The 27,709-nt window shown below is 30.9% G+C and overlaps 1 long non-coding RNA gene across 1 annotated transcript in view; it reads right to left on the minus strand.

Annotated features, from left to right (window-relative positions):
- Positions 1–237: 237 nt before the first annotated feature.
- LOC139426304 (uncharacterized) overlaps positions 238–27,709 on the minus strand; it is a 128,177-nt gene continuing 100,705 nt past the window's right edge. Inside the window, exon 2 of the long non-coding RNA XR_011637543.2 lies at positions 238–628. This is a non-coding gene — a long non-coding RNA (uncharacterized LOC139426304). The remainder of the gene's footprint in view (positions 629–27,709) is intronic.

Genomic DNA, 27,709 nt, shown 5'->3' on the forward strand with positions numbered 1-27,709 from the left:
ATATGAGAGTTGCTTTAATGACACAAAAAATAAATATCTACTCTTTGTTTCACATGTTGGTATAATAAGCAAAATGTGTGTAAATTCATTAGTTTCATCTAAAGTTAATTAAATATTAATTAAAGATTATCTAATTTTGTACTAAAGATATCATTTAGATGAAGTACAAAATTCATAATACATTTAATGAAGAAAAGAAGAACCAAAACTAGAACGAAATGCATGAAGCTTCTCCGAAATTTTTTTTTATATAAATCGCACAATGGTTGTCAAAAAATATTTTATTTCAATTTCTAAGTATTAAAACATCACCACAAAACAAAAGATTTTCATATGAGCAAGATATTCATTGTTGTTGTTGGGTATACGTCGCACTAGAGCTGCACAATGGGCTTTTGGCGACGGCCTGAGAAACATCCCTGGGGATGATCCGAAGACATGCCATCATAATTTAGATCCTCTGCAGAGGGGATGGCTGCCCTGCTTCTGTTGCTTGACGACCTGTGGGTGAAGTCGAGCTCTTCACGGTAGAACTACTTAAGAAGGACAGATACTGCACAACCTCGGTCCCTTTGCAGGCTGATCAAAGTGTTCACCCACCCGCACAGTGATGCTTGACTTCGGTGTTCTACTGGAAACCGTGTCTTAATGATCAGTCCACAGCGGGACATGAGCATGATAAGGATAAATAAAGTATGATAATGGGGTATATAGATAGTTGAAAATATATAGATAGTTGAAAATGATTTAGTTACTAACAAAAACGAAGTTAACAATTACAGTAATAACGAACTTTACATTCATTAGCTAAAACGAATTCCTGTTATTATTGTTGTTGTTGTTGTTAACGTATGCCGGTTTAGACAGAGGGGTGCGATTGTTCTTGTTTTCCAGTGGCGCCATCTATGGCCAAGTATTCGACTTCTGCCACACCCATATGTCACACCCGTTTAAGGGGCGAACTCATTCATACATCCATTCATTCATCCACAGATCGTAATTTTGACCTAAATCAGAGAACGATCGATCTCTAATCCAGTACCCCCAGAGGTATTGATTTGTTATGGGAACATGGAGGACTTTGCGACTCGACAGATTTAACGTGCATCAGTCACCATTTACTACACGGGGAGTCTTCGGCCGGCGGGGTTCGAACCCACAAACTCTCGGACATGGGCCCAGCGCCCTACCGACCAGGCTATCCCGGCCTAATTCCTGTTATTAATTTTTGTAAGAGACATATTGAATACTTATTTTTTAATGTGTTTTAATACAAACAGAATACTTAAAATTCTGCTGGAATTTAGCTAACTTGCAAGTAAAAAAATCATTTTTAATGTCTTTTTAAAAATTGTAACACTATAATATATTGTTATTTCATACTACACCCTTTTACCCAAAAAATATAAACAGTCGTGAAAAATATGTAGTAAATATACACAAAGCAATAAAACCGTCTGTACCTGACATATTTACGCAATGTAGTCAGTTTCCTTTTTCGGCAATTTGACCATAAGAAGAAAAAAATTAGAACCATACGTTCCTTACATTCCTTGCAAAGATACATCGCTCAGCTCCAAGAGGTCAGAGATCACACACTTGTGTCAAGATAATTGAGGGGCCCCTTTGACTAAGGGGGGTCAAAAGCCCCTCATTGTACGTAAGCCCAAAAGCTCTAACAAAATAACAAAAGCTACTAGTTGGTAATACTATGCGCATAAGTAATACGTCGTGGGCAATTAAATGTTAGTCTCATTATCATTTTGATCTCGTTAAATGAACGTAAAAAAAATAATAAATTGGTCTCAAATAATAGGCCAAAATTAAGATTATAATGTGGTTTAAGTCAGCTTAATGTCATTCTGTGTCTTCAATTATCGTTCTTTGATGAGTGATTTAATTTGAGTCACTAGTTAATGATTGAAACTTACTCTAGTATTTCGTGTATTTGTCTTATTTATGCTACAGAGAAGAAAAAAGCATTGAGTACTGAAAAAGGAAAAAAAGCGAAAGAAAAAAAAAAAAACAAATGAGAGCTCTAAGTTTTTTTTAATTTTTTTATTTAAAGAAAGAAAAAATTACCAAATTTTCGTAATTTTTAATGCATATCATGTTCATTATCTTACATCAGAACAATGCTGGAACATTACGTGAAGATGGTTAGACATCGAGTACCACTTTCACCCTACCCTACAAACCATCCCATTATTTGAAGTGATAATTACGTTATATTTAGAGCTAGTTGCAAAGATTTTCACTTAAGAAGGTCTTTTTCACCTTACTGCATTATTAATGTTTATTTTTTATTCTTGAAACATGTTTAAAAGCTTTTTTTCTTCTTCTTTTCTGTTGGAGAAACGAGGTTTACTAATCTAAATTTTAGTGCTGCGAAGATATATCCATCTCTAGCTCCATATTCACATATATTATTCAAGCCTTTGTAATAAGTTCGGTCCACTTTTCCACAGTCTGGGGGTAGCAGAGAAACTTTGGTATTTCTGTGATGCACATGGAGCCAGAATTGATCAGTGATTTAATGTCCTCTTCACATAAATGTCGTTGCATTGGAGGAGGACAGCACAAACTTTCCACTTAATGATTTCAAAGTAATCCGAAGTTGGAAAATTTATTTATCTTCGGTAGTATGAAATTTAGTCCTTTCTCAACAAATTTCCGTCAACCAACAATATCCGCGGGACATTTTAAACTCAATCCCTCTGGGTCATTGTCCACAAGAATCGGCAAATCACGATCATGGTTCTTTGTTACTGACTTTTGCACACTTAGTCCTTCGGTTGTTTATAAGAAGAATCTAAAAAGCAAGATTCGTTCCAAAGAAAAAGACTTATAAATTTCGTACTACCAGATTACCTTGAAATCAATAATTGGAATTCTTATGTGGTTTATTCTTCTCCAATGCTGCACAACTTAAGCGAAGATGATACTAAATTCCAAATTTTTTTTTTTTTGGCACTTGCACGCATTAGAGAAATTCCAATATTTTTTCATTATTCCCAGGCTGTGGAAAGGTGTTAAAAATTCGTGACAGAGACTTCGAATAAAATATGCGAGCATGAAGCAAGAAATGGATATATTTGAGCAACTCTAAAGTTCAGAGTAATTTGTCCAAAAAGTCAGACTTTAGATGTGTAGTAGAGTTAAAAAAGCAACCAAAGGATCCTGCTCCATTAGAAACCTTTGTATAAAGCAGTAAATATAATGTAAATACCCCACCAAAAAATTTAATAGTTGGTAGGGTAGAGTGCAGATGGAACTCGGCGTACAACCATCGTCACGTGATGAGTTTTTTGTTCTAATCTGACATAATGAGCGAAGAGATATACAGTGAAAATTACGAAAAACTGGTAAACATGATCCTTTCTAACGTTAACGTTATTGATTAAAATTTAACTTGTGTAGGTTATTCGAACTATCATATAAGCATAAAATATTAAATCGTATTTATTTGAGTTTCAAAAGTTTAAAAGAAAGCCAGATTTTTTTTCCTTCAAGTTTTTGTTAATTTTTAGTACGATGCAGAAGCGGAAGATATTAACCGATATTAAGAAATTTTGTGCCATTTTTAGTCTTAATATAATAAGAAAGTTTTTTGCTTTAAAGTATTTCGGAATTCGAAAATTCATTTTTTTTCTGACCAGCTCTAGGGTAGCTGGAACTCAGCGTACAGCCATTCTTAGGTAATGCGTTCAATGGTTGCTCATTGTTGTCATTTAAGGTAATGCAATTTAACATAACACAGTGAAAATTATAAAAAAAAATTGTCAAACATACGTTTTTCACTAAAACGTTTCGCGAATGTAAAAAAAACTAAATTATTGATCAGAATTTAATGTATGTAAGTAAATCATCAAACAAACATTAAACACTAAATCGCGTTTTTTTTTTTTTCAAAAATTTTATCCAACTAATTTTTTTTCTTTTTCTAAGGCATGATTTGTCAAAGTTTTCATTCATTTTAGATATGATCGGCAAACGAAACATATTTACCAATTTTTTAAAAAAAAATAAGCCTTTTTTATGCTTAGTAGAATAGACAACTTTTCTGCATTAAATCGTTCCGAAATTCAAGCATTTATTTTTTTCGATCCACTCTTGTACACTGATCCGGGTATTGTTTTTATAAAAATTCCAAAGGAAATTTTATAAGTAGCTTATTCGGTGTTCAAATAAGCAGTCTTGTAAAATGAACTAACGAAAAAATTTAATAAATAAGTCTAGGAGCACAATTAAGATTATAGTCTTATTTAAGTAGTTTTGTTACACCGAGAAAAAAGGTATGGTTAAAACTATCAGAATATGGTTAAATTTACCGTGTTTCTGACTCTATGGGAACACCAAAAACTGCGCTTTAGTAATTATTTTAATAAAATCAACAATATGATTATGATATGTGTGATAAAATTTGGTAATTTTATCATGATACCTTAGCCCATGATAAAACCCATTTATTCGATTAAATTAACTTTTTAGTTTTGTATTTTTACTAAATGTGCGGTAATAAGAACTATTATTTTTGAAACTAGAATTCCTGGTGAACGCACCGAATTAATTGCATAAATATCGTATATATTTTGTTTTATTAATCAGAATTAGGTTTCTTTTTCTTTTCAGAAATGTCATTATATGTGCGGTAATTTTACCAGGTATTATGTGGTGTTTGAAATGATTTCTTATAAAGAACAAAATAATGGAGAAATTTTCAAATTAAATTCAAATCTCATTAATTAAATAATATGATTTTATATCATAATAATTAATAATCTGATTTCATACATAATAATTAATAATCTGATTTCATATATAATAATTAATAATCTGATTTTATATTGCAGTCAAATTACATATTACAGTCAAATTACAGTTATATATTACACCGCTATAGTAAACTTTCAAGGGACCGAAATTTTGGTTCACTATAACCGGGAGTTCACTATATTAGAACTGGAAACAGTTTTAGCTAATTTTTCCGAACTGCTCCCTTTTATTAAACAGTATTTAAATAAACGACCAATAAAAAGAAATACAAAAATGATTAAAAAAAACAAGATGTAGTAACAAAAAATGTGTTAACTTTTAATTTTTACTAGGAGGCTTCGCCCCCTGCTCGCTGGCGCTCCCCAACCCTTGGAACTGCTTTCGCAGTTCATTTCGGATTGCTTTGCAATCCGATGCTCGCTTTACTCGCTCATTGGATACGTTCTTAACGTCCAGCTTTTGTATACTTTTTTGAACACTGAAGTTCCGAAAACTTTTCACTGTAGAAAATTTTGAACCTGTGCATTTCAATATTAATTTGAAATTGCAAACAGTTCACATATTTTTCTTAATCACACTATTCTAAATTTCAGTTGTTGAGAAAAGTAACTGTTGTAAGTTTTGTTTTAAAGTCTTTCCCACAAAAGGGCTAAAGCCATGTGTTGTAAAACAATATGAAATAGTAGTCTGCCACTGAACGTCGGATGCAAAGATAATTTTGTATTTTTAATTTTCTGAATGGCGCCACCCTAATATGGAATTTGTAAAATAAATGTATATATTTTTGATTGTTGATGAAGCCCATCATTTTGCGTTTTCATCAGTGTTCAGAAGCAGAACAACTATAAGTTTTTTATTTTATCACAAAAATATAAAATGTATAAAAAACAAAGAAAAGAGTAAGAAAATGAGTTTATTATCTAAGTTAAAGTTGTTTATTTAAAACTTTTTATAGAATTTCTTTAAAAACACAATTGTTAATTTGGGCATTTGGCGATACAACACTTATAGAATTGAAGGATTTCACCCTTAATAGTCCAACATATAATTGACCGTGGCTGGTTTAGTTAAATCTAAACAAATTTTATCGAAAGTTTGTCCCTGGGGTTTGGTTATAGTCATCGAAAAAGCTAATCTAATTGGAAACTGCTTGCGTTTGAATTTAAACGGCATATTATTATCAGATGGAATTAGTGGAATTCGAGGTATAAGATGAAATTCACTGTTACCATCATCCCAAATTATTTTTGCTACAATGATATTTTTCTCTAATGTAACTACTGTTAATCTTGTACCATTGCAAAGACCTCTAGAAGGAGCTAAGTTTCGAAGTAACATAACTATAGCTCCTGTTTTTAATTTTAATTTGTGAGGAGGCATTCCAGTTGGAGTTAAACTATTTAAAAATTCTTCAGGGTATGATAGTTGGTCTTGAGGGTCATCACTGACTATATTATCGGTACTCTCATAAATAACTTCACTTCCTAGTAAGCATGCTAATACACGGTTATTATTTAGTAAAGATGAATCATTGGTTACAGTAAGTATTGCTCTTCTGGAGTTTCATTAGAGCGGCTCTCTCTTCTTCGGAGATTGTTATAAACCGTACGTAGGTTATTAAGATTTATGAAATTTAACTTAAAATAAATATTAAAACTGCATTCAACTCATAACTAATAATATAACAAAACGTGGAATAGTAAAGCGCTCAATTCAAAATAATTCAAAATAAAATAGCAATAGCATAACACTTCTCATTTCTGCCAATGAAAAGGAACTATTTCAATACTCATAAATAACCAACCGTTTTTTTCTCGGTGACAATCGGAGATAGATAGACATATGATGCTCACTACGTGCTCTTGCGCGCCGAAGCCTATCAATTAAAACGTATTAGCGTTTTATATAACATGGATTAGCCATATGATGCTCACTACGTGCTCTTGCGCGCCGAATCCAATCAATTAAAAACGAAAACTGTTGCCAGCGCGAGAAAAGAAATATCATCGGTTTTATTGATACATACATACATACATACGTACGTATTAGCGTTTTATATAATAAGATAGATAGCTCTTCGTCCTGCCTACAAAAAATTAGGGATGGGAAACTGAGATTGAAGAAGCAAACAAGAAAGAATACTTATGCCTACATTCCACTCAATAGATGGTTTTAATAATAGATATGTGTATTTTATGTAGAAATTTCAAAATTACCAAAAAAAATGAAGGAAAAAAATCAATCGAAGACAGAAAAAAGTTCATAAAATCCAATTTCCTCTATTCTTTTGGTTTACTATAAACACACACAAAAAAAAATTTATTATTATTTTATGTGTATACCAAGGCAAGGGAGCGAAAAATTCGTTCACTATATCCGAGAGTTCACTATAACGGGGTTTGACTGTATAATAATTAATAATTTGATAATAATCTTATAATAATTAATAATCTGAAAGAAATTTTTAAAGGAAAATAAAAGAACAGAAACTCAAAATTGAAAAAAAAAATTAATAAATAAAAATAAGCAGCCATTCAAACAACATCTGAAAAATTAAGTACCCTGAAACGTGATAAATTCAACTTATAACGTTTTAAACCTATCTATCTTACAACTCCAAGACATCCTCATACATAAAGAGGATAAGGAAAAAAAATACGTGTATTCCAAAAACCTGTATAAAAAAGAACCCATAGGTATGGTGGTTGTTTTTATCTAAAGAGCAAACAAGCAGTCTGTTAGCTGTATAAGATGTCGCAATTTTCTTTTCTGAAGTCATATAAAGCCTCAGGCTGTACATACCTCGTGGATTAAGCAGATTTTTAGACAACTCCAGTTGCATCTATTGTCGTAGATATGAGCTGTTTTGAAGGGAAAAAAAACTGAATATTTATTATCCTTTAAGTGGCGTATGATGAGCTGATGCATTTGTACATTGTTCTTCTCAGTTTTTTGGGTTTCAGTTTTTATAGTTTCATGATTGAAATATTATTGAAAAATTATAGAAGCATCAAAACACATAAATATAATTTTAAAAAAATGATCCATTCAATTTTGAAATAAAATTTTTCAATTTGAAATGCTATTATAGAAAAGTTTATATTTTAATATTTACTTTTAATATCAAGTAGTTAATTCTCCGACAAGTTGAATATTTTATGGTTTCTCAAATAAAGAGGAATTATTTAAAAAAACCATGAAATGTTCAACTTGTCAGAGGTTAAACTACCGGGTATTAAAAGGAAAACTACAGTTTATAAATATGACTAAAGAAAAAGGGTTATATCTCGAAACATATATGGTAAAGAAATGATCAATTCAATTACCAAATAAAATTTTAAATTTAAAAGACTATTATGGAAAATTATATATTTTAAAGAATATTAAAAAATTTCCTTAAATAAATTTCTTTTAATACCCAGTAATTTATTCTCCGACAAGTTGAGCATTCTATGGAGGAACTATAAGAGAAACCATAGAATGTTCAATTTGTCAGAGAATAAACTATCGGATATTAAAAGGCAAAATTCAGTTTATAAATATGATTATAAAAGAGAATGAGTTATTTCTTGAAACACATAAATATGATAAAAAAAATTATCAATTAACTTTAATAATAAAGTTTTAAATATAAAAGCTTATTATAAAGGGTAGATATTAAAAGAACATTTTAAAAAAAATGTCTGAAATAAAAAAATGATTATTTAAGGAACCATAGAATGTTCAACTTGTCGGAGAATAAACTACCGAATATTAAAAGGAAAAATTCAGTTTATAAATGTGATTATAAATGAAACGAGTTATTTCTTGAAACACATAAATATGATTAAAAAAAAAAGATGAATTTAATTTTCAAATTTAGTCTTAAATTTTAAAGTTTATTGTAAAAAAATATTTATTTTGAAAAATAATTGGAAATAAATGACTAAAAAAGTTGTCCATTGTTGTCGTTGCATTTTTATAGGCTGGAAAATCAGGTGGTTGGATTCAGTTTTCCCTCATTCATTTCCATACTATTTTGGTTGCCATCAGCATAAAATTGATAAAAGTTATAAAGGTATTGTTTTTTTTTTTTTTTTTAATTTTATCCTTAATTTAAAGGTATTTTCCTCTACTGCTATTATTACACTTTTGATTTAAAAGATAAAAACTAAGAGAACTGCTTTTTTTAAATTATTATTATTATAACGCAATCCTGTGTTACATTTTAAGATAAAGTTATTTAAAAAGGTGTCTAATCCTCTTAACCGGTTTACAATTATTATTTTTTATTCAAATAACATTAATATATTGTTATAAATTACCGTTATAGAGATTCGTTAAATGATTTAGAACTTAACGATTAGCTTCATGCACAATGTAATGCAAGCAAAAATAGTACTTAATATATCCGCGAATTTCGCAAGCGAAAATGTTAAATTATGGTCGCAAACTCACCAGATTTGTTAGAACAATATAATGTTATAGCAATATAAATGTTATTTTTAAAAAATGATTACTTAAAAAATTTATTTCTGTTCACCAATAGATCTAAATATTTATAATATTAATAGATAACAATAATTGGACGTAAGAATTGGAGGCACAAGCGTAAGCAAACAGAATTCTTTTTAGTATATATATCAGAGGTGGCCAATCTGCGACTCGCGAGCCACATGCGGCTCTTTGAAGGATTATTTGTGGCTCTCGATAAATGTATACGAGTTCCCTTTTAATTTTTGTGCTATTATATTTTAAAAAATTATTATCGTTCCGTTCCGTATGAGTTTCAAAATGTTTTTTAAATTACTCAGAACAAATATGAAAGACTAAGTGCAACGTTGTTCAATTCAAGGTGAGTTTTCCATTTCCAATATAATTATGACACAAAAAACATCTGAAGAATTAGAATTAATAGAGATGCAAGAAGATCAAGCTCTACAATTGAAATATAAGTCGACGTCGATTACTGAATTTTAGAAATTTGTACCAGAATCGAAGTATCCTGAATAAAAGAAAAGGCTGATTGTTGAATTATTTCAATATTCGGAACAACGTACTTATGTTAATCATTTAATTCCGATTTAATGATCATTTTCCAAATTTTAAAGAATTATCAAGAGAAGTAAAATAAATGAGTTTAATTTTTAATATTTAAACTCAATACACATATTTTGTACTTTTATTTACATGTTCTCAATAAATATAATTTAAGTAAAAAAAAAATTTTTAATACCTTTTTTCACACCTTTTAAATACGTATTTAATTGCGGCTCGCAAAAAATTTCTAATTTTGAAAAGTGGCTCGACTATCAAGGAGCATGCCCCCCCCCTGATATTTATGAAGAGAATAATTTCAGCTTTTGTAAAAAAAAGAACCGTTTTCTGCCTAGAAACAACAATTATTGCAAAGCAATCATCGGGAATGGCAAGCGACAGCGAACAGGGGGCTTAGTCCCCTTGTTAATACACAAAAGCCTTATAGCCATACCTCGAAATCTTTAAAAAAAATTATTCTTAGGTAAGAAATAAAACAGTGGTGCCAAAAATGCTCACCTGTGATCCATGAGCCCGATTCCCCCCTCCAACCATATAATTCTTCGAATTTTCCCTCCTAAGAAATGAAAACAGTTGGTGATTCTTGTAATCTTCAAATCTGTGGACATGTGCTCACCCCCCTGCTGTGATGAATGTGTATCAGCACATCGACTCACTCTCACATTTTTTGGTCCCTTCGATCTCAACCCCACCCCCCATTACCCCATCCACCTTGATCACAACACAGATCTTAGATAAAAAGAACGAATTTTTTTTCTTACCTGCTTATTCGGAGGTTTAAGAACATATTTCTTTAGCCATGCTCTTTTTTTTCTACTTCTTTTTGGTCTTGTTTATTATTTCCACGTGCCCAAAAAATGTAGAGCCTAGTTGCGGGACATGAGCTTCTTTTCTATTTTTTTACCCCCCTCACTAGAATAAGCGTAAAAAATATGCCTGTGTCACAAGGTATGCGGATGTGAATTTTGTGCTGCTAACAAAGATCAAGAAATGTCAGATGATTTAAAATGCCGTGAAAAGATAAGAATAGATGTATTTTCTTTTTCACTCATTAAAATTTTTCGAATATGTCATCAATGTGCCATGAATCATTCTTGTTTAAATATAGCAGAAGTCTTAAAACAAGTCTTGAAATTTCGGCAATGAATTAAAACTCAAAATAAAATCCTAAAAGGAAAAAAAAATGCGAAAAAGTGAAGAAGTTATATTGTTTTTCATTATTTTATTCATGTTCAGCTAAGAAAATACACATGTATTGTTATAATAAAATAAAATTGTATATTAAGGCTTTATAAATAATAATAAAGTTTAATAAATAATTTGTACTTAATCGCTTAAAAGAAAGTGAAAAAAGATTGAAAATGAAGTATTTAACAAATTGTGGAACAAAGTAAATGATAAACAAATTATGAAGTATAAATTCCATTTAACTATACTAAAGTAACTACAATTCTATATCCAAAAGACGTAACCGCTATGCATACAATAGAACAATTTTTTAGGCGGTGGAACCCTAAATGGTCGACCTTTATTTTAGCGGAACCCCGAGACTCGATAGATTGTAAGGTATACAAATTTTTACATCATTTTAAGTATCATAACTTTATATGTTAAAACACAAAATTTTAACGAAATCGGTCAAATAGTACCGAGAAATCAAATTTCTTTTAAAAAAGTCATACATTTAAATTTTGACCATTAATGAATATAATAATAAAAAATAATATATAATTATTAAAAATTGTTTTTTCTTTGAATTATTTTTAGACAAACGAATTTCATAATTGCGTACAAAACTTTTCCTATTCGCTTTCAAAGTTCTCGAGATATGGCGAAATACGCACAAAGTAAAATTAACATTTAGGGGTCCAAACTTTCGGCCACTCTCCTGACCTAACTATTGGGACCATATTTCCCAGATTGCGGCTACCCCCTATATTTTGACGGTCAAAAATCAAATCGCATCAAAAAAAGACGTGTTTATGCGAAACGGTGAAAGTACGTTTTTGTGTCTGAATTCGCAACTTGAAATATTGTCTGCACTAATTAATTACCATATTTGAGGCCATTCTCTCAAAACTATTAAGATTGCGTCTTAGTCAAAATCCGATTAGATCAAAAGTTATTTACGGTGTTCCGTTTATTATTACCATTATTATTGCACATGGTAGATTTAAGTGCAGTGAACTGTAAAAAAAAATCTCGTTCACAGTCTCTTCCTTCAGTTAAAGCATGGCTCCTATCTTTAGGCAAGGAAACAAATACGTAGCAGTTAACGAAAGGAAACAAATATGTAGCAGTTAACGCAAGGTAAATATTCAGCAATTAACGCAAAGGGAAAAGTATGCAGCAGTTAACGCAAGGGAAAAAATATGTAGCAGTTAACGCAAGGGAACAAATATGTAGCAGTTAACGCAAGGGAATAAATATGTAGCAATTAACGCAAGGGAATAAATATGTACCAGTTAAGGCAAGGGAACAAATATGTAACAGTTAACGCAATTTAAATATGCAGCAGTTAACGCAAGGGAAAAAATATGCAGCAGTTAACGCAAGGGAAAAAATTTGTAGCAGTCAATGCAAGGGAGCAAATATGTAGCAATTAACGCAAGGGAACAAATATGTAGCAGTTAAGGCAAGGTAAATATGCAGCAGTTAACGCAAAGGAAAAAATATGTAGCAGTTAACGCAAGGTAAATATGCAGCAGTTAACGCAAAGGAAAAAAATTGTAGCAGTCAATGCAAGGGAATAAGTATGTACCAGTTAAGGCAAGGGAACAAATATGTAGCAGTTAACGCAATTTAAATATGCAGCAGTTAAGGCAAAGGAAAAAATATGCAGCAGTTAACGCAAAGGAAAAAATTTGTAGCAGTCAATGCAAGGGAACAAATATGTAGCAGTTAACGCAAGGGAACAAATATGTAGCAGTCAATGCAAGGGAATAAATATGTAACAGTTAACGCAAGGGAACAAATATGTACCAGTTAAGGCAAGGGAAAAAATATGCAGTAGTTAATGTAAAAGTTAATATCAAAACTAATGTACGTTTAATCATTTCTTTATTTCTCGGTTTAAAAGAAGAAAAAAAAAATCGGTGGAATTCGATCTATCTGAAACGCGTTAATTCAATACCGGCTCCATATCATGTATTTCAATAGAATTTATATCCTCAAATATCATATTGCAAGGAATCCCCACCTCGCACACTTCAAACTACAATAGGCTAAAAATAAAGAAAAAAAATTACTATATACAGCTGTGCCACCGTATTAAAAGAAAAAACGTGGGGAAAAAAATCATTCTAATCGCAGATGGGGTAGACATCATATTTTTGATGGTTTTTCGTCATCTTTTTCTGTTTGATGGACATTTTCCGTTTTCAGGCAGCAACAGCTGTGGGAATGGGGGAAGGGAACAAGTGACGGACAGCACCGGTACAGACGTTTCAATCCAGGTTGAGAAGTTAATTATCAGACTGCTGATCCGTCAGAAAATGATACAAGGGTGTTCCGGAGACCTTATGGGAAAGGGAGTCATCATCATCGTCTTATGAGTGAGAGCGGAACTTTCGAAACTAATCGAAAGTAAGTTGCATTGTTCTAGAAATAGAAGTTTAGCGGTTTAACTGTAAAAGAAAATCTGTTATATTACAGAAAATTTTTGGCAACAAAGTTGCAAGAGATTATCCGTATGCTATGGAAAAAAGACGTTGACAGAAATTTCTTGCAACAAAACATTACAGAAAATATTTGTACGCACCAGATATTTTCCTCACGTTAGGATACGGCAGAGAAATTTGGTTTGAAAGTTCTCTAGTTTCATAGTGAAACAGATTTCCAAAATCTTGAGTAGTTTTCTAATTATTCAAAAACTATATTTTCACAATTTTTTAATTGTGAAAATAATCCAGGTTGTAAAGTTAATTGAGTGCTAATCCGTCAAAGAAAGAAACAAGGGTCTTCGGGTGATCTTATGGGAAAGAGAGTCATCATCATCGTCTTATGGGTGAGAGCAGAACTTTTCGAAACTAATCGAAATTAAGTTGAATTGTTCTAGAAATAAAAGAAATAGAAATTTAGCAAACACTATAAAAAATTAAATAAAATTTTAAAAAAATAAAAAATAAAATATGGTATGATACAGAAAATTTTCGACAGCAAAGTTGCCTGAAATTATGCGTATGCTATGGAAAAACACGAGAACATAAATTTACTATAACAAAACACTACAGAAAATATTGGTACGGACTAGATATTTTCCTTAGGCTATGATAATTAGTTAATATTTTTATCTCTCATCAATAGCTATAGTCAAATTAGGTATAGAAACATTCAACTTTAATGAAAATGCCATTTAAGGCAGAACTCTGTGTTCCATTTATACAGCAAATATTTCAAAACGTTTTGCAATTTGACTTTGAAAATAGCAATAGCTGGTATACAAATGAGCACTTAACATTTAGCAAGACGAAAATGAAAGGAAGGAACAACCAGACGTAATAGCTTTTTAAGACGATATCTTTCTGAGTTTTGTTTTTTCCTGGCTCTTTTGAATAAAAAATGGAATAATAAGAGCGAATGAAGTGTTGACTTAAAATGCAATCTGATGGACGAGTTGCAAATAGCAAAACCCCACTCCTTTTATTCATATTCATTGATTCAGTGTTCAGTGACCCAACCCATAATTATGGTAAGTAAAAGATACACCCATGAACGACGACTTTTTGACGCTGCAACTTAGCAATGCACACGCCTTTTTCCAACCCTTTCCGCCAAAAAGTCATGGAATTCGGAAATTGACTTTCAGCTCAATTTAATGGAAAACGTGAATTTGAAAGGGGGGAAGAGCAGAGTCGGATGTTCTATTACAGCGCATGTTAAAATGACCAACTTGGACATAGCTTTTTTTTTAGATAATACTGAATCGATTTCGAAATTTTTTTTATTTGTTTCTCTTGCACTAAAAAAAATTTTTTATAATTAGAATTTTTAGTCATTGAAGTAGAATTGTATAAAGTTTATCGATATCAACTTTTAAAATCGAAAACATCAATTTTGAAAGTCATTCTCCCAATCAAAAAAAAAAATTATAAATAAATAAAAGCATTAAAACGTACCCCATAGCAAGTGAAAAGAAAAGCAAAAAGTTAAAAAATTTTGGAAAATTGGCCCATGTATCACGTTATCATACTTTTTGCACTTTAGGACTCCCCTACCCCTTGCTCGGAAAACATTCTTACATATATATATATATATATATATATATATATATATATATATATATATATATATATATATATATATATATATATATATATATAAATCTCTTGTCACAGTTTTAGTGGTTAAACTCCTCCTAAACGGCTGGATCGATTTTGATGAAATTTTATATGTATATTCAGTAGGTATGAGAATAGGTTTATAACTAATTTTTTTTTCATTTTTTGGACAGATTCAACGTATATTTTAAATATATCTTTATTTAAGGTATCTGCCTGCCTTAAAATGACCGATTTCATCAAATAATTCGAATTTCTGTTTTTTGCACTTTTGAAAAGAATGAACTCTTAGGATTCTAAAAATGTTTTGTTTTTAAAATTTCGATAATTAGAAGCAAAGTTATAGCTGATTTTGAAACCGGAAGTGAGATTCCGAAACACCGGAAGTGCACTGAAAACGTCAAAATTAATTGTAAACAATGTAGTTTTGAGCCAATAAGAAATTTTTTTTGCTTGTAACGCTATTAAAAATATTAATATTTGTTAATTTTTTATATAATATTAATTAAACGCATCTGGCAACAAATTATGTATAAACTTTTTAAAGGAAGCGAAATTGAATGGTATCAATTTTGATATTTATATTTTCTGTTTGCTATGATTTATTCAGCGTTCAAATTTGCCACGATCTTATTAAAAAAAGCTTTAATATTAAATTGACGGTAGTTTTAGTTGTTATTTAAGTACTTTTTATTGTTATTTAAGTACTTTTAATTCACTGTTTAGTTATAGTAAACAAATATGCTAACATAGTAAATCTTTTTTCAAAATTATGTACTGTAAAATTTTGTGTTTTCATAAGAAAGGCATATCTTATAATGTTTATTTTAAAATAATACAGTTTTTGTTTGAAATAAAGTTAAAAATAATATTAGTGTGTTGTATGAAGTTAATATTTTTAATCATGTAGTTGTGTATACAAAATACAGCGAAAATTAACACGTCATTTTTTACTGTTTTATGAAAAAATATATATATTTAACTATACTACATTCTAAAATGACTTAGGTATTGTTTGCCAATTGATTCTAACAACCTAAAACTGTTTTAGAAGGAGTTTGGAGGTAATTTGCTGCGAATTGTTGCACACATAACTAATATTTTGAAAAAAAGAAAATCGCGGGCTCGAGTTACTGTTTGTCGCTCAATAGAAAATTGGTCATAAAAAAAAGATAATGGATTAAAATTTAAACTGTAAAAAGCAAGAGCTACATAAAGGGCTGAACTACAAATATTATTAAATTAAAGCTTGTTGAATAAGTCTATGTAACTATTTTTGTTTAAGTAAATCTTTAAAAGCGTTTTCTGAAAAACTGTATTTTTCAATATTTTGATTCACGCCAGACACTCATACTCCAAAACTAATGGAAATTTTCTTATGAAATTTGGTAACAATCTTATAAACTATATATACTGTGTTTTGAACTAAAACTAAGTTCCAATTTAAATATTTGGTCATGTTACAGGTATATAAACATAAAAAACTATTGAAAAAAATGAAAAAATTGCTGTTTTTCTAGATTTTAGCACTTAATTTGGGTAATTTTTAAAACTTTCATAAACCTTTAGTTCAGAACACAGATAAGGGTCAAAATAATCTGTACAGAAAAAGAAATTGTATTTTATTCATTTAAATTAAGTGTATGGTGTCTGGCGTAAGCTCTAAATTTCGCTCATTTTAGGCTTAATTTTTCAAATATTTTAAAAACTATGCGATATTCAAAAATATTTCTTCTTGTTTATATCATTTTATGTCACACATGAACCAATAACACATATGTTTTAAAAAAAAATTTATTTTTTAAAAAAATTTCATCGTACCCAGGCAGTCGCCTTAAACGATTCCAAACCAGACATAGAGACATAATTAATCAAAAGTAATATTCACGCATATTGCAACAAGTCATATTAAACTTTAATACTTATGCTCGCCCTCAAAAGAAGAGCATCAAATATATTTGCAAGTATGTGAATAAAGGCAGTATACAATACGGCAGTATTTCGAGTTGAAAATACCAATGTGACTGCTCTTCCAGTGAATAACAACGACGAAATAACGCTCTACCAAATTGGCCGGTACATCAGCTCCAATTAGGCTGTTTAGCGTAACTTTGGATTCCCAATTCATGATCCAACCATTATTCATTTACCCGTCCATCTTGAAAACGGTCAGAGCGTATACTTCACGAACGAGACAGCGATTGACCGAGCTATAAATCCACCGAAAACTACACTTACCGAATTTTTTTCGAATTATGCAATCGTGCGGATGCTTTTGGTGCCTTTGCACGGACATTACTCTACTCAGAAGTACCACACTATTTCACATGGGCTCAAACAAAAAAAAATGGACACCCCGCAAGCAAGGCACACCAGTTGAAGTATGTTCCGGTTTATTCAAATCAAACGCCTTGGGGAGAGTATTTACAGTCAATCCAAGGCAGACTGAGTGCTTTTATCATCGACTGTTGTTGGTTAATGTCACCGGCTCATTGTCATTTCAAGATATACGTAAAGTCGATGGACATCAGCATCCAACGTATAAAGATGTATGCCTTACACTCGGCATGATGGAAGACGACAACCAGTGGGAATGTATGCTTGCTGAAGCAGCATTGAACTGTACTGCAAAGCAAATTCGTCTACTATTCGCTATAGTACTAACTACATGTTTCCCTGGCCGAATCGAAACTTTATGGGATAATCACAAAGATTTGATGACTGATGATATACTGTATCACCATCGCACACGTTGCAACGATCTAACGATAGCATTCATCGATGCTATGTACAATGAAACACTGATTGCTATTGAGGATCTTTGCATTATTATTGCCAACTTGCCTCTCAGTCATTTCGGTATTCTTTCGCCAAATCTAAGTGCATCTGATTTATTAAACAATGACATGAATCGTGAACTTCAATACGATACGGTAGAAATGGCAGCTATTGTCACTCGCAATGTTCCACTGATGAATGAGGAACAAAGGAACATTTATGATGACCGCATTATGCTCTCAGTTTTGGCAGGACAAGGTGGATTTTTTTTGGATGCACCAGGTGGAAGTGGCAAAATAATTCTCGCTAATTCTCGCTGAAATACAATCAAATAAAGGCATCGCGTTGACCGTTGCATCATCTGGCATTGCGGCAACTTTATTGGATGGAGGCAGAACAGCTCATTCAGTATTTAAGCTGCCACTAAATATTCAAAACAGCCCAGACTCAGCGTGCAACATAAGAAAGCAATCACAGTGTTGAAGCACTGTAAAATTATCATCTGAGATGAATGCTGTATGGCACACATTGAGCAGGACATTGAAAGATATAAAAAAACAATGACAAATTATTTGTCGGCACTCTGTTACTCCTTTCAGGTGATTTCAGACTAACACTTCCCGTCATTCCGCGTTAAACGTACGCTGATGAGATCAATGCTTGCTTGAAATCATCTCCTCTGTGGCGTAATGTTGAAAAAATTCAACTAAAAGGAAATATGCGAGTCCAAATGCTTCAGTATCCATCTGCTGAAACATTCTCAAAACAATTGTTAGATATCTGTGATGGAAAAGTTACTAAGGATGAAACTGGATGCACAAAATTACCGGACGATTTCTGCACAATCATTGTTTCACAAGATGCTCTCATTAACCTAATATTTCCAGATTTACACACGCAATACATTAATCATGAGTGGCTTGCAGTAAGGACGATTTTAGCAGCAAAAAATGTGGACGTCAACGAATTGAATCTGAAGATACAACAATTATTGCCAGGTAACTTGGTGAAATATAAATCTGTTGATGCAGTTTGCGATCCTATTGAAGCTGCATATTTTCCAACAGAGTTTTTAAACTCATTGGATTTACCAGGCATACCACCGAATAATTTAGTACTTAAAGTTGGATCTCCGGTTATTTTGCTTCGTAACTTGAACCCACCACAGCTGTGCAACGGCACGCGATTAGTCGTTAAAAAATTAATGAACAACGTTATCGAAGTCATTATTTTAAATGGCAAATTCCGGGGTGAGAGTGTATTACTTCCACGAATCCCTATTATGCCCACAGATGTGCCAATTCAATTTAAACGCATTCAGTTCCCCCATTAGATTGGCCTTTACAATGACTATTAATAAATCTCAAGGCCAAACAATGTCTGTTTGTGGCTTAGATTTGAGCACACCATGTTTTTCACACAGACAATTATACGTGGCATGCTCTCGAGTGGGCAAACCATCCAGTTTATTTGTTTTAGCTGAAGATGGAATGACAAAAAATATTGTACACTCCATTGCACTCCGAGATTAATATTGTTTACTAATATTTTCAGAATTCGTTGTATATATAATTTATGAAAAAAAGCTACAGTAAATTAAAAAAAATATTATTTGGTGTGTTGTTATTTTCACCTTTCGTCATCGTTCACAGCGCTCCATGCCTCTGCCACTCACATACCACCTACGCACACACTTACAATTAATAAGATATATTTTCCTACTCTAGAAATAATTCATTTGGCAAAACAACGTTTGCCGGGTCAGCTAGTATATATATATATATATATATATATATATATATTACGCTTTCGTGTCAAGTTTACTTCTAGGACCATATTATCAGAAATTAGTTCAATTTCAATTTTAATCAATCAGATTTTCAATTGCAGTCGATTTTAATACTCTTTTTGTATAATGATAATTCCGTTATAATTTTCACTAAGCATTTATTAAGAAAAGAACCCTAAAGAAATTAAATTATTTACAAAATGTACATACAGCAGAAGCTGCTGACGACTTTTACAGATTCATTCTCATAAGACAAGTGCTTACTTTTTTCACATGCAGCATATAGTTATTATCTCATTCATGTCATGTGATCCATAACATTCAGGCAGCTTTGTTAGGGTTGACGCTGTAATAAGTAATCATAAGACCGAAAGAAGATGCATTAAAATTTTAAAATATTTATTAAATTGAACGATATATCTCTTTCATATAGACATGATTCCTTTATTATGTGAAAGAGATTATTGAATGTTCTTATCTGTTAAGAAAGGCTAATCTACAATTAAAATATAATTCTGTTTAGGTTTTGGTTTAAGATCTCGTAATTCTATTTTCCATTTACCTATTATCTCTAGATGTTACGTATGCATATATATATATTGCCCTTGATACCGTCTATGATCTCTTTTTCATTTCAGAATTACGCTATTTTATTACATAGCATAATTCTATTACATAGCAAAATATTAGACAGATGGTTTCTGTTTCGACTTCTCTTATGGAGCTGGTAAACAGTGGGAATTTTCTGATTTTTTTCTACCAGTCGGAAAATTTTTAGCTGATTTTGGTGGTGAACTTGAGTCAATTTATGTTACTCTTCGTCAGCTTTCTGTACGATCTGCAGCTTTCTGTAGTTACTTTAAAAATGTTGTTGCCCTTTTAGATTCAACATCCGCCCTTCAGTATAAACGGAAGTGATAAAACTGACTGTTTGGCAAAGGATGTAATGTAACCCAGAATTTAATCAGAAATTTGCCATTTCCTGCATTAAAACGAGAAATAAATGAACTCGCCATACAATCCTTTCGTACTGCAACTGCCAACTCTTCAAACGATAAAACTTGGAATGTTCCCATTGTGTTCGGGATGCTCCGCGTTAAGCTGCAATTGACTGGGCACGACTGCCTTCGTGCCCATCTTTTTCATTTTAAAATTGTCAATTCACCTATTTGTATTTTAAGTTCAATTAGGCAAGAAATGACTGCTAACGACATTAATGAATACCCTGCATTATGTTGTTGTATATGTATTGTAGAAAAATATTGGAGAACAGGAAGCCTTAATAGAATTACTTAATGAACAACAAGCGGGCATTTGAAAAATAAAATAAACTAAAAATTTTATTGCACATATTTTGAGTTGCTTATTATCCACTGCTTATATTGCTTATTATTATGCGAGAGCATTGTTTATACTACCCTCGCCTTATCAGCAAAAATAAGCCGGCCGAATGACCCCTACCCTCTTTAAGCGTTAATGTAGTTTTCAAACTGCTTCTAAGGTTGAGTGGAATTGATCTTGTGTTTTGAAGTGCTGATATCACAGTGCAAAACCTTATTGCACGTGAAAAAAATTTCATAATATTAAAATTATTAAATATTTCTACAAAATATGCTTTATAAAACTGCATTGTGTCTACATAAATGAGAAATTAGAACAAAGTTAAGAAGTTAAGGTATTTTTAGTAAATATACTTTTCCCTAAAATTTACTAAACGTTTGCACTTATTGAACGTTTTTTGATAATGTTTCTTTTCTTTTCAAGTCTTGAACGCATGTCTAAGAGAAAAGTGTTTCATTTCTTAATTTTTTCAGTGATTCTAATTATTTTATATTCAGCTACTACAATTCTAAGAATACCCTTTTTTTCTTTGAATCTAACATAAGTTAAGATTTTCGAAGTATTAGATATTTCACTTCGCCCTAAAATTTTTACAAATCTTAAAGCTTCTTCAATTTAAACAAGAAGCTTTCAAGTATGACTTTTTTACTTATCTAACAGTCTTAGCTAACGATATCTCGTTAGACAAGTAGTTAGATATTAACTTATCTAACGACATCTAACAGTACAACATTAAGTTGGTAAGAAAGTAATTTCGAAGATTTAGAGTGAAATAAAACTTAATTTATTTTTAAAATCCAATAAACTTTACCCATTCAAATATCTTCCATTCTGTTTGATGACCACTTGACATCAGTCTGGTAATTTCATGATCCCTAATTTAAAGAACATCTGGCCCTCATCAGAGAAAAAAAAACTCACAAAGTGCAGTTTGAGGTCATCGTTATTACTGAAATTTTTACCATTTAAAAAGTTTCGTAAACTTCAAAACAAATGATAATCCGATGGTGCAAGGTCTGGGCTATGTGGAGGATGTGACATCACTTCCAATCAAGCTTCAATAAATGCGTAAGTGTTGCTAAAGTTGTGGCAAGCTTCATATTGTAGTGTATGAACACGATTCATTTGTGAATTGCGATTCCCCATATGGACCATAAAATTAACATTTATTAAGAAGTTTAAAAAAACTTTTTAAATTATTGAAATTTTAGCAATATCGATGACCTCAAATTGCCCTTGGTTGAGTTTCAAGGCTGATAAGGACCAGAAGTTATACGATTGCAGTATGAGAAATTTACCAGAAAAATGGCAAAAGATCATTGAACAGAATGGAAGATATTTGAATGAGTATAATTCATTTTGTACAAAAAAAGAAATTGAGTCTTATTTCACACAAAATGACCTAATTTACTTTTTTGTCAACCTAATACAAAATTTAAGTATTATTGAAAAATTGCTACTCTGTGATTAATTAGCTGAAAGTCTGAGAATAAGCTTGTTTACGGCTAAACAATTTCTTTTTCTTACACTGTCAGAAATAAAAACTCTCACTTTTGACGATTCAGCAATCCATGATCTGCATTTTGCTAATTTAGAGAATTATTTCGTCACGAAATCACGGGATTTGTGACGAAACTCGAACTCTCAAATATAAGACGAAAATGTTTCATCAACTTGGAACCTCATCGCAGAGCATTGTGGGAGATTTTGTACTAGAATGACGAAATTAGACGATCGAAAATAAAGAGAAGAAATACGCCGCATCCTGGTATAGTGGTCAGAGTGTTGTACTAGTACCAGGAATATCCCGGGTTCAAATCAAGCTGCAGGCATGTGAGTAACGTATCTGTCTGTCTTCCTTTGTTATTTGGGTGACATTGATCTACATATGTGGTGCCCACAAGTGGTTATTATAAAAGTTAAATACATTCGGCGCTATGAGGGTTTTTTTTAATTTTTTTTAAATAAATAAAATGAGGAAATATTAATTTAATTTTGACGAAATTCGTTTCCTTGAAGAAATGATGATAGTTATTTCCTCACTTTGACGAGCTTTTTGCTCGGAGCAAATACTAAAAAACGGCTTCGTTGAAAACGAAGACAGTTTCGTGAAATTTGAGAATCCATTTTTTGCAAAGAAAATCTGTTGTGATTAAAATTAGAATTATTTTAATCGAAGATCAGCTAATTTCAGATATTTTATTGTCAAATAAATATTTGAGAAAAAGCTTGAAAACCACGCTCTTTATCCATTCTTGTAGTCTATAATCCTTTATGGTAGTCTTTAGTTTTGCAATCATTTCGCAGTCGACACCATAAACGCTTTCAATCAAACAATGAAAAATATACAGATGTACCCTTCCTCCATTTATGTAAATAAGCAATCAGTAAATTTATCACTTGAATTATAAGCAGCTGCGCGCATTGAATTTCAATTTCTCATTTTGTTATAAAACAAAATACCTTACGTTAAGTAATGGCAAATAACTTAACTAATCTAACTTTAACAAATTGTTAAAAGCATTTCCATGACTTAAAAGTAAATCAAGCCTAAAATAATAAAGTTATTCGATCTAAAAGAGGTATGGATTAAAATATTTGAAGGGATATTTGTTCAAGTTTCATTTATGCATGTCACAATATTGCTTTGCATTTATTTAATTTGAATTGTGACCTAAAGTTTATGGAATAGAATAATAATTTAGGAATATGTTTCTTTCAATTAAGAGTAAGAATAAGCAAAAGTCAAATGCCACATTTCTTAGGAAACTAAGATAGTAAAATAGATAAGATTAATATAAAAGATAGAGATAAAGAAACATGATAAGACCAACACTAATCGGAATAAATTAGATAGAAAATCATGCATAACGGTAGATGCGAGATATCTTAACATTTGTCAACTAGAAGAATCAATTGAGTTCGCAAATTTCAACTTGCTAAGAATTTATCATAACATTAAAATATCGTCTAAGAGTACAAATATTAAATTTTAGGAGCGTTTTCTTTAAGCTACACTAATTTGATTGGCATAAATATAAAATATATAAAAAATATTTTTATTTGTAGTCCTTGATTGAAAAAATTAGTTAAAAAGTAGTTGGGATTTAAGTACAGTTATCTTGGATTAAAGCCCGTAAATAATTATGCAGTTTATAATATGTAATTCTAAGAAAATCTGTTCTTTTGGTTGTTTTTCCGTTTATATGGTAACTCTTGACCGGGAATTCTTGTTTTTAAAATTATAGTTCTTATTACTGCACATTTAGTAAAAAAATCAAAATCGAAAAATGAATTTAATCAAATAAATGGATTTTGTGGTATGCGATATCATGATAAAATTGCCAAATTTTATCACATTTTATAAAACCATATTTTTTTGTTCTTTTCACCAAAATCATCATCACAACGCTTCAGTAAAAATTATCGAGACTTTTAGTGTTCCCTTAGAGCCAGAAGTACTGTACATTTTACCATATTCTGGTAGTCTTGACCATACCTTTTTCTTTCGTTGAAGATAAATGCAGTTATAAATCTTATAAATATTAAACTGATGCAATTCGTTGCAATTTAAAAGGAACAGTTTCTAGTTTTCGTTTTTGACTTAAATGTGATCTTATTTTGTACCTTACGTCGTGCAGCCGATTTCTAAATATCGGACGTCTACTGCTTCAACTTCCTTACTTTGCCCTTTTGAGCACAACTCAGAAGACAAGGGAACTACTCTCAAACATAAACTAACCTTCCTTTGTGTATGAAATAGACTCAGATTTCTATTACACGGAAAACATTAAATCCAAAGCGAGAATTCCGTTGTCTACTATAGATTACTGTAAGTCTACTATAGTCAACTATATTACTCTATATATTACTATATATATTTACTATATTTATTACTATAGTCTACTATAGGTTGGGTTCGGCATCTAGAACAATGAGAGTAAACCTGCATTTTTTGCCTTCGGCAATGACAAAGTTACTACAGTTTACCTACTTTATGAACTATTCCATTTGCGTTAATTATCTTGCTTTATTGCGTTGTTTTAGATCAAATTGTTTTTTAATTACTATTACCTATTTATAATTTGAAATATATAGGTACAAATTATAGAATTTCGGAACTACACGTAACAGGTACTTTGAATTGTAACCTGAATTTTAAGGATTCTCTACATAATTGCTTTATTCATGCTCAAGTAACGTATCTACATATTTTACACATTTTTATGCATATTTGTTTTAATATAGGTCAAAATAAGTGTTAAATATTATATTTAGCATTTTAATAGTTTATGGTTATAAAATACAGCACGAAAAACCGGCGTCTTTTTCTGGGCATAAAGGTAAATACGGTTCACTTAAAAACAATGATTTTTCAAATTTGTACTTATTTGCAGTTATTTAGATCAAGAGAAACAGTTACTCATCAGTAAAAATTCTACAATTTACAAAATCAGTTATTGATAAATTTTTAAATATGAATGAAATAAAAAGTCTTTCAAAACTAATTTTTTTTTTAAATTTTGTATTAGCACAAATTTAATACCGATAATCTAACAAATTATTTTTAGTGACTATTAGACTGCTTTTATAGTTAAAAATTCAAAAAATATTTTTGCTTGTACGTAGAGTTTCAGAAAAATATATGAAAGGGACACCGGTGTCACGTCTGTGTCAAAGAGTTAAAACAGTGGTTACCAACTGGTGGCCCGCGAAGCCTTTTTTTGCTGCCCGCGAACTAAAATATATTAGTTATCATTTTTTTAGGAAAATTTTCGTAAAGAAATCTACATGGGTTTTAAATACTTTTAAGTTTTATACCTTAACAATTTGATATCTGTTGCATATTAATTGTTTAATACATAGGTGCACATTAAAGTTATTGTGGCCAGAATTTTTTAATGTGCAATACATTTTTAAAAATATACTTATTTTTATTTGTTACTCAATACTTTTGTTTTGTACTACTTGATAAAAATCTGACAGTGATATTTTGTGTTCCTTCAAATATAAAAGAGTCCTACTTAAAATTTTGATAAAGTTGCTGCCCGCTATTTGACTGGTGTTTTTAATTGTGGAAGTAAGTTGGAAACCCTTAAGTTAGAAAGAACAAATCAGTTGCATGATTAAATTTTTATTTAATAATTTGTAAGTTTTCAACTAAAGTAAATTTTCATCTGTAGCATTCCATCAATTTAACTTTACCGCCGCCTGTCAATGATGAAATAAAATAAGATAACTATTTATTTATTTATTTATTTTCCAATCGGAATATGGTTGCAGGGCCAATATTGGAAATTCAACCTTTCTTTCACTTTCTCAAAGAAAAAGCAACTGTCTTACAGGTGCGGCAGTCAAGGTAAAACCGACACACGGCCGTAATCCATAGGGAATGACTGAAACCCATCATTATGATCCATGCACGAAAGAAAAAAAAAAGAAAGAAAAGAAAGGCCGTACTGATGTGTAGGCCTAATAAAGTGTGGGCTGGCATGTTGCACCGCCTACCAGAAGTGGCCAAACCCCAAGGAGACCCCTTTTCCAGAAGAAAGGAACAGTAATTACAGCTCTCTCCTGAGTCTTTTATAGAGGGGTGGTAACGGACATGATGGTGAAATGGGGTGAAAAAAGAAAGGTGAATGTGATTTTTTTTTTTTCATTACATTGATGATATTGTTTTGTTCGGATGCAAAGAGTTTAATGCGGTTTTCGTTTTCTGGATTAACAGATAAAAGAATTTAAAGTTAAATTATTATTTCAAGCTTTTTCAATTTTTCCGTTTAAATTTATATTAGTTTTTATTTATCAGATATTTAACCTTTATTTATACTTTAGTTCATATTTTTCATTTACGTTATAGAATATTAGTAGTTCCAAAAGTATAAAAATATATATATTTTTTTAAAATTGCATCTTTTTATTTGCTTTATAAAGCATAATAAATCTTGCTGGCCAACACACACACAAAAAAAAGAAAAAAAATCTCTAAGAGTGGTGAGCGTTCTTTTAATGTATAAAAATTAAAAATTGTGACGATATTTTCTTAAACAGAGTTTTATTTCAATGGGGGTAAAAAATATGTCCCAATTTTTTTTAATCGTTTATTGATTTTCTGATTTAAATCACGCACTATAACCACATTTATAAAGTATATATGCATAGTAAAAAATCGATATTATAAGCAACATTTCGAAGTCAAAATGTTAAATTGGTACAAAACAAAATTTAAGAATTAGGCCAAAAAAAAAACATTATTAATGAATTTTAATGCATAAAAAATTATTTTCAAATTTTTTGCTATTTATATTTAAGAGAGAGGGTGTTATTAATAACGCTAAAATGGTTTCTGTTGTTGATTTAAAAGACTTATTGTAGAGCCTCGCGTCAAAATGTTTTTTTTTTTAAACTGTTTATTTTTACCTTACTTATATTCATTACTAGCCGCCAAAGGCGGCCAGCTGTCCGCCACGCTAAAGGTTTTCACAAATAAAGTTTTTTAAAACATAGCAGGAAATCTGAAGATTAGTGGACAATTAAAGTGTTCCTAATCTGCAATTCTGTCTTCATATCCAGTTCTGTTGCAGATGTGTTATAGCTCTTGAGGATGTTTGAAGATGTAACTTTGCTATGGTAACCTAACCTATAATATAACTATCAGGTGGAGACTTGTTTCTTTTTTTTTTTTTTATAAAAAAGGCCTCAGAAATTG

Source organism: Parasteatoda tepidariorum, chromosome 10, assembly GCF_982258835.1.
Source record: "Parasteatoda tepidariorum strain Cologne lab strain chromosome 10, Ptep-v5.0, whole genome shotgun sequence".
Lineage (NCBI taxonomy): Eukaryota > Metazoa > Arthropoda > Arachnida > Araneae > Theridiidae > Parasteatoda > Parasteatoda tepidariorum.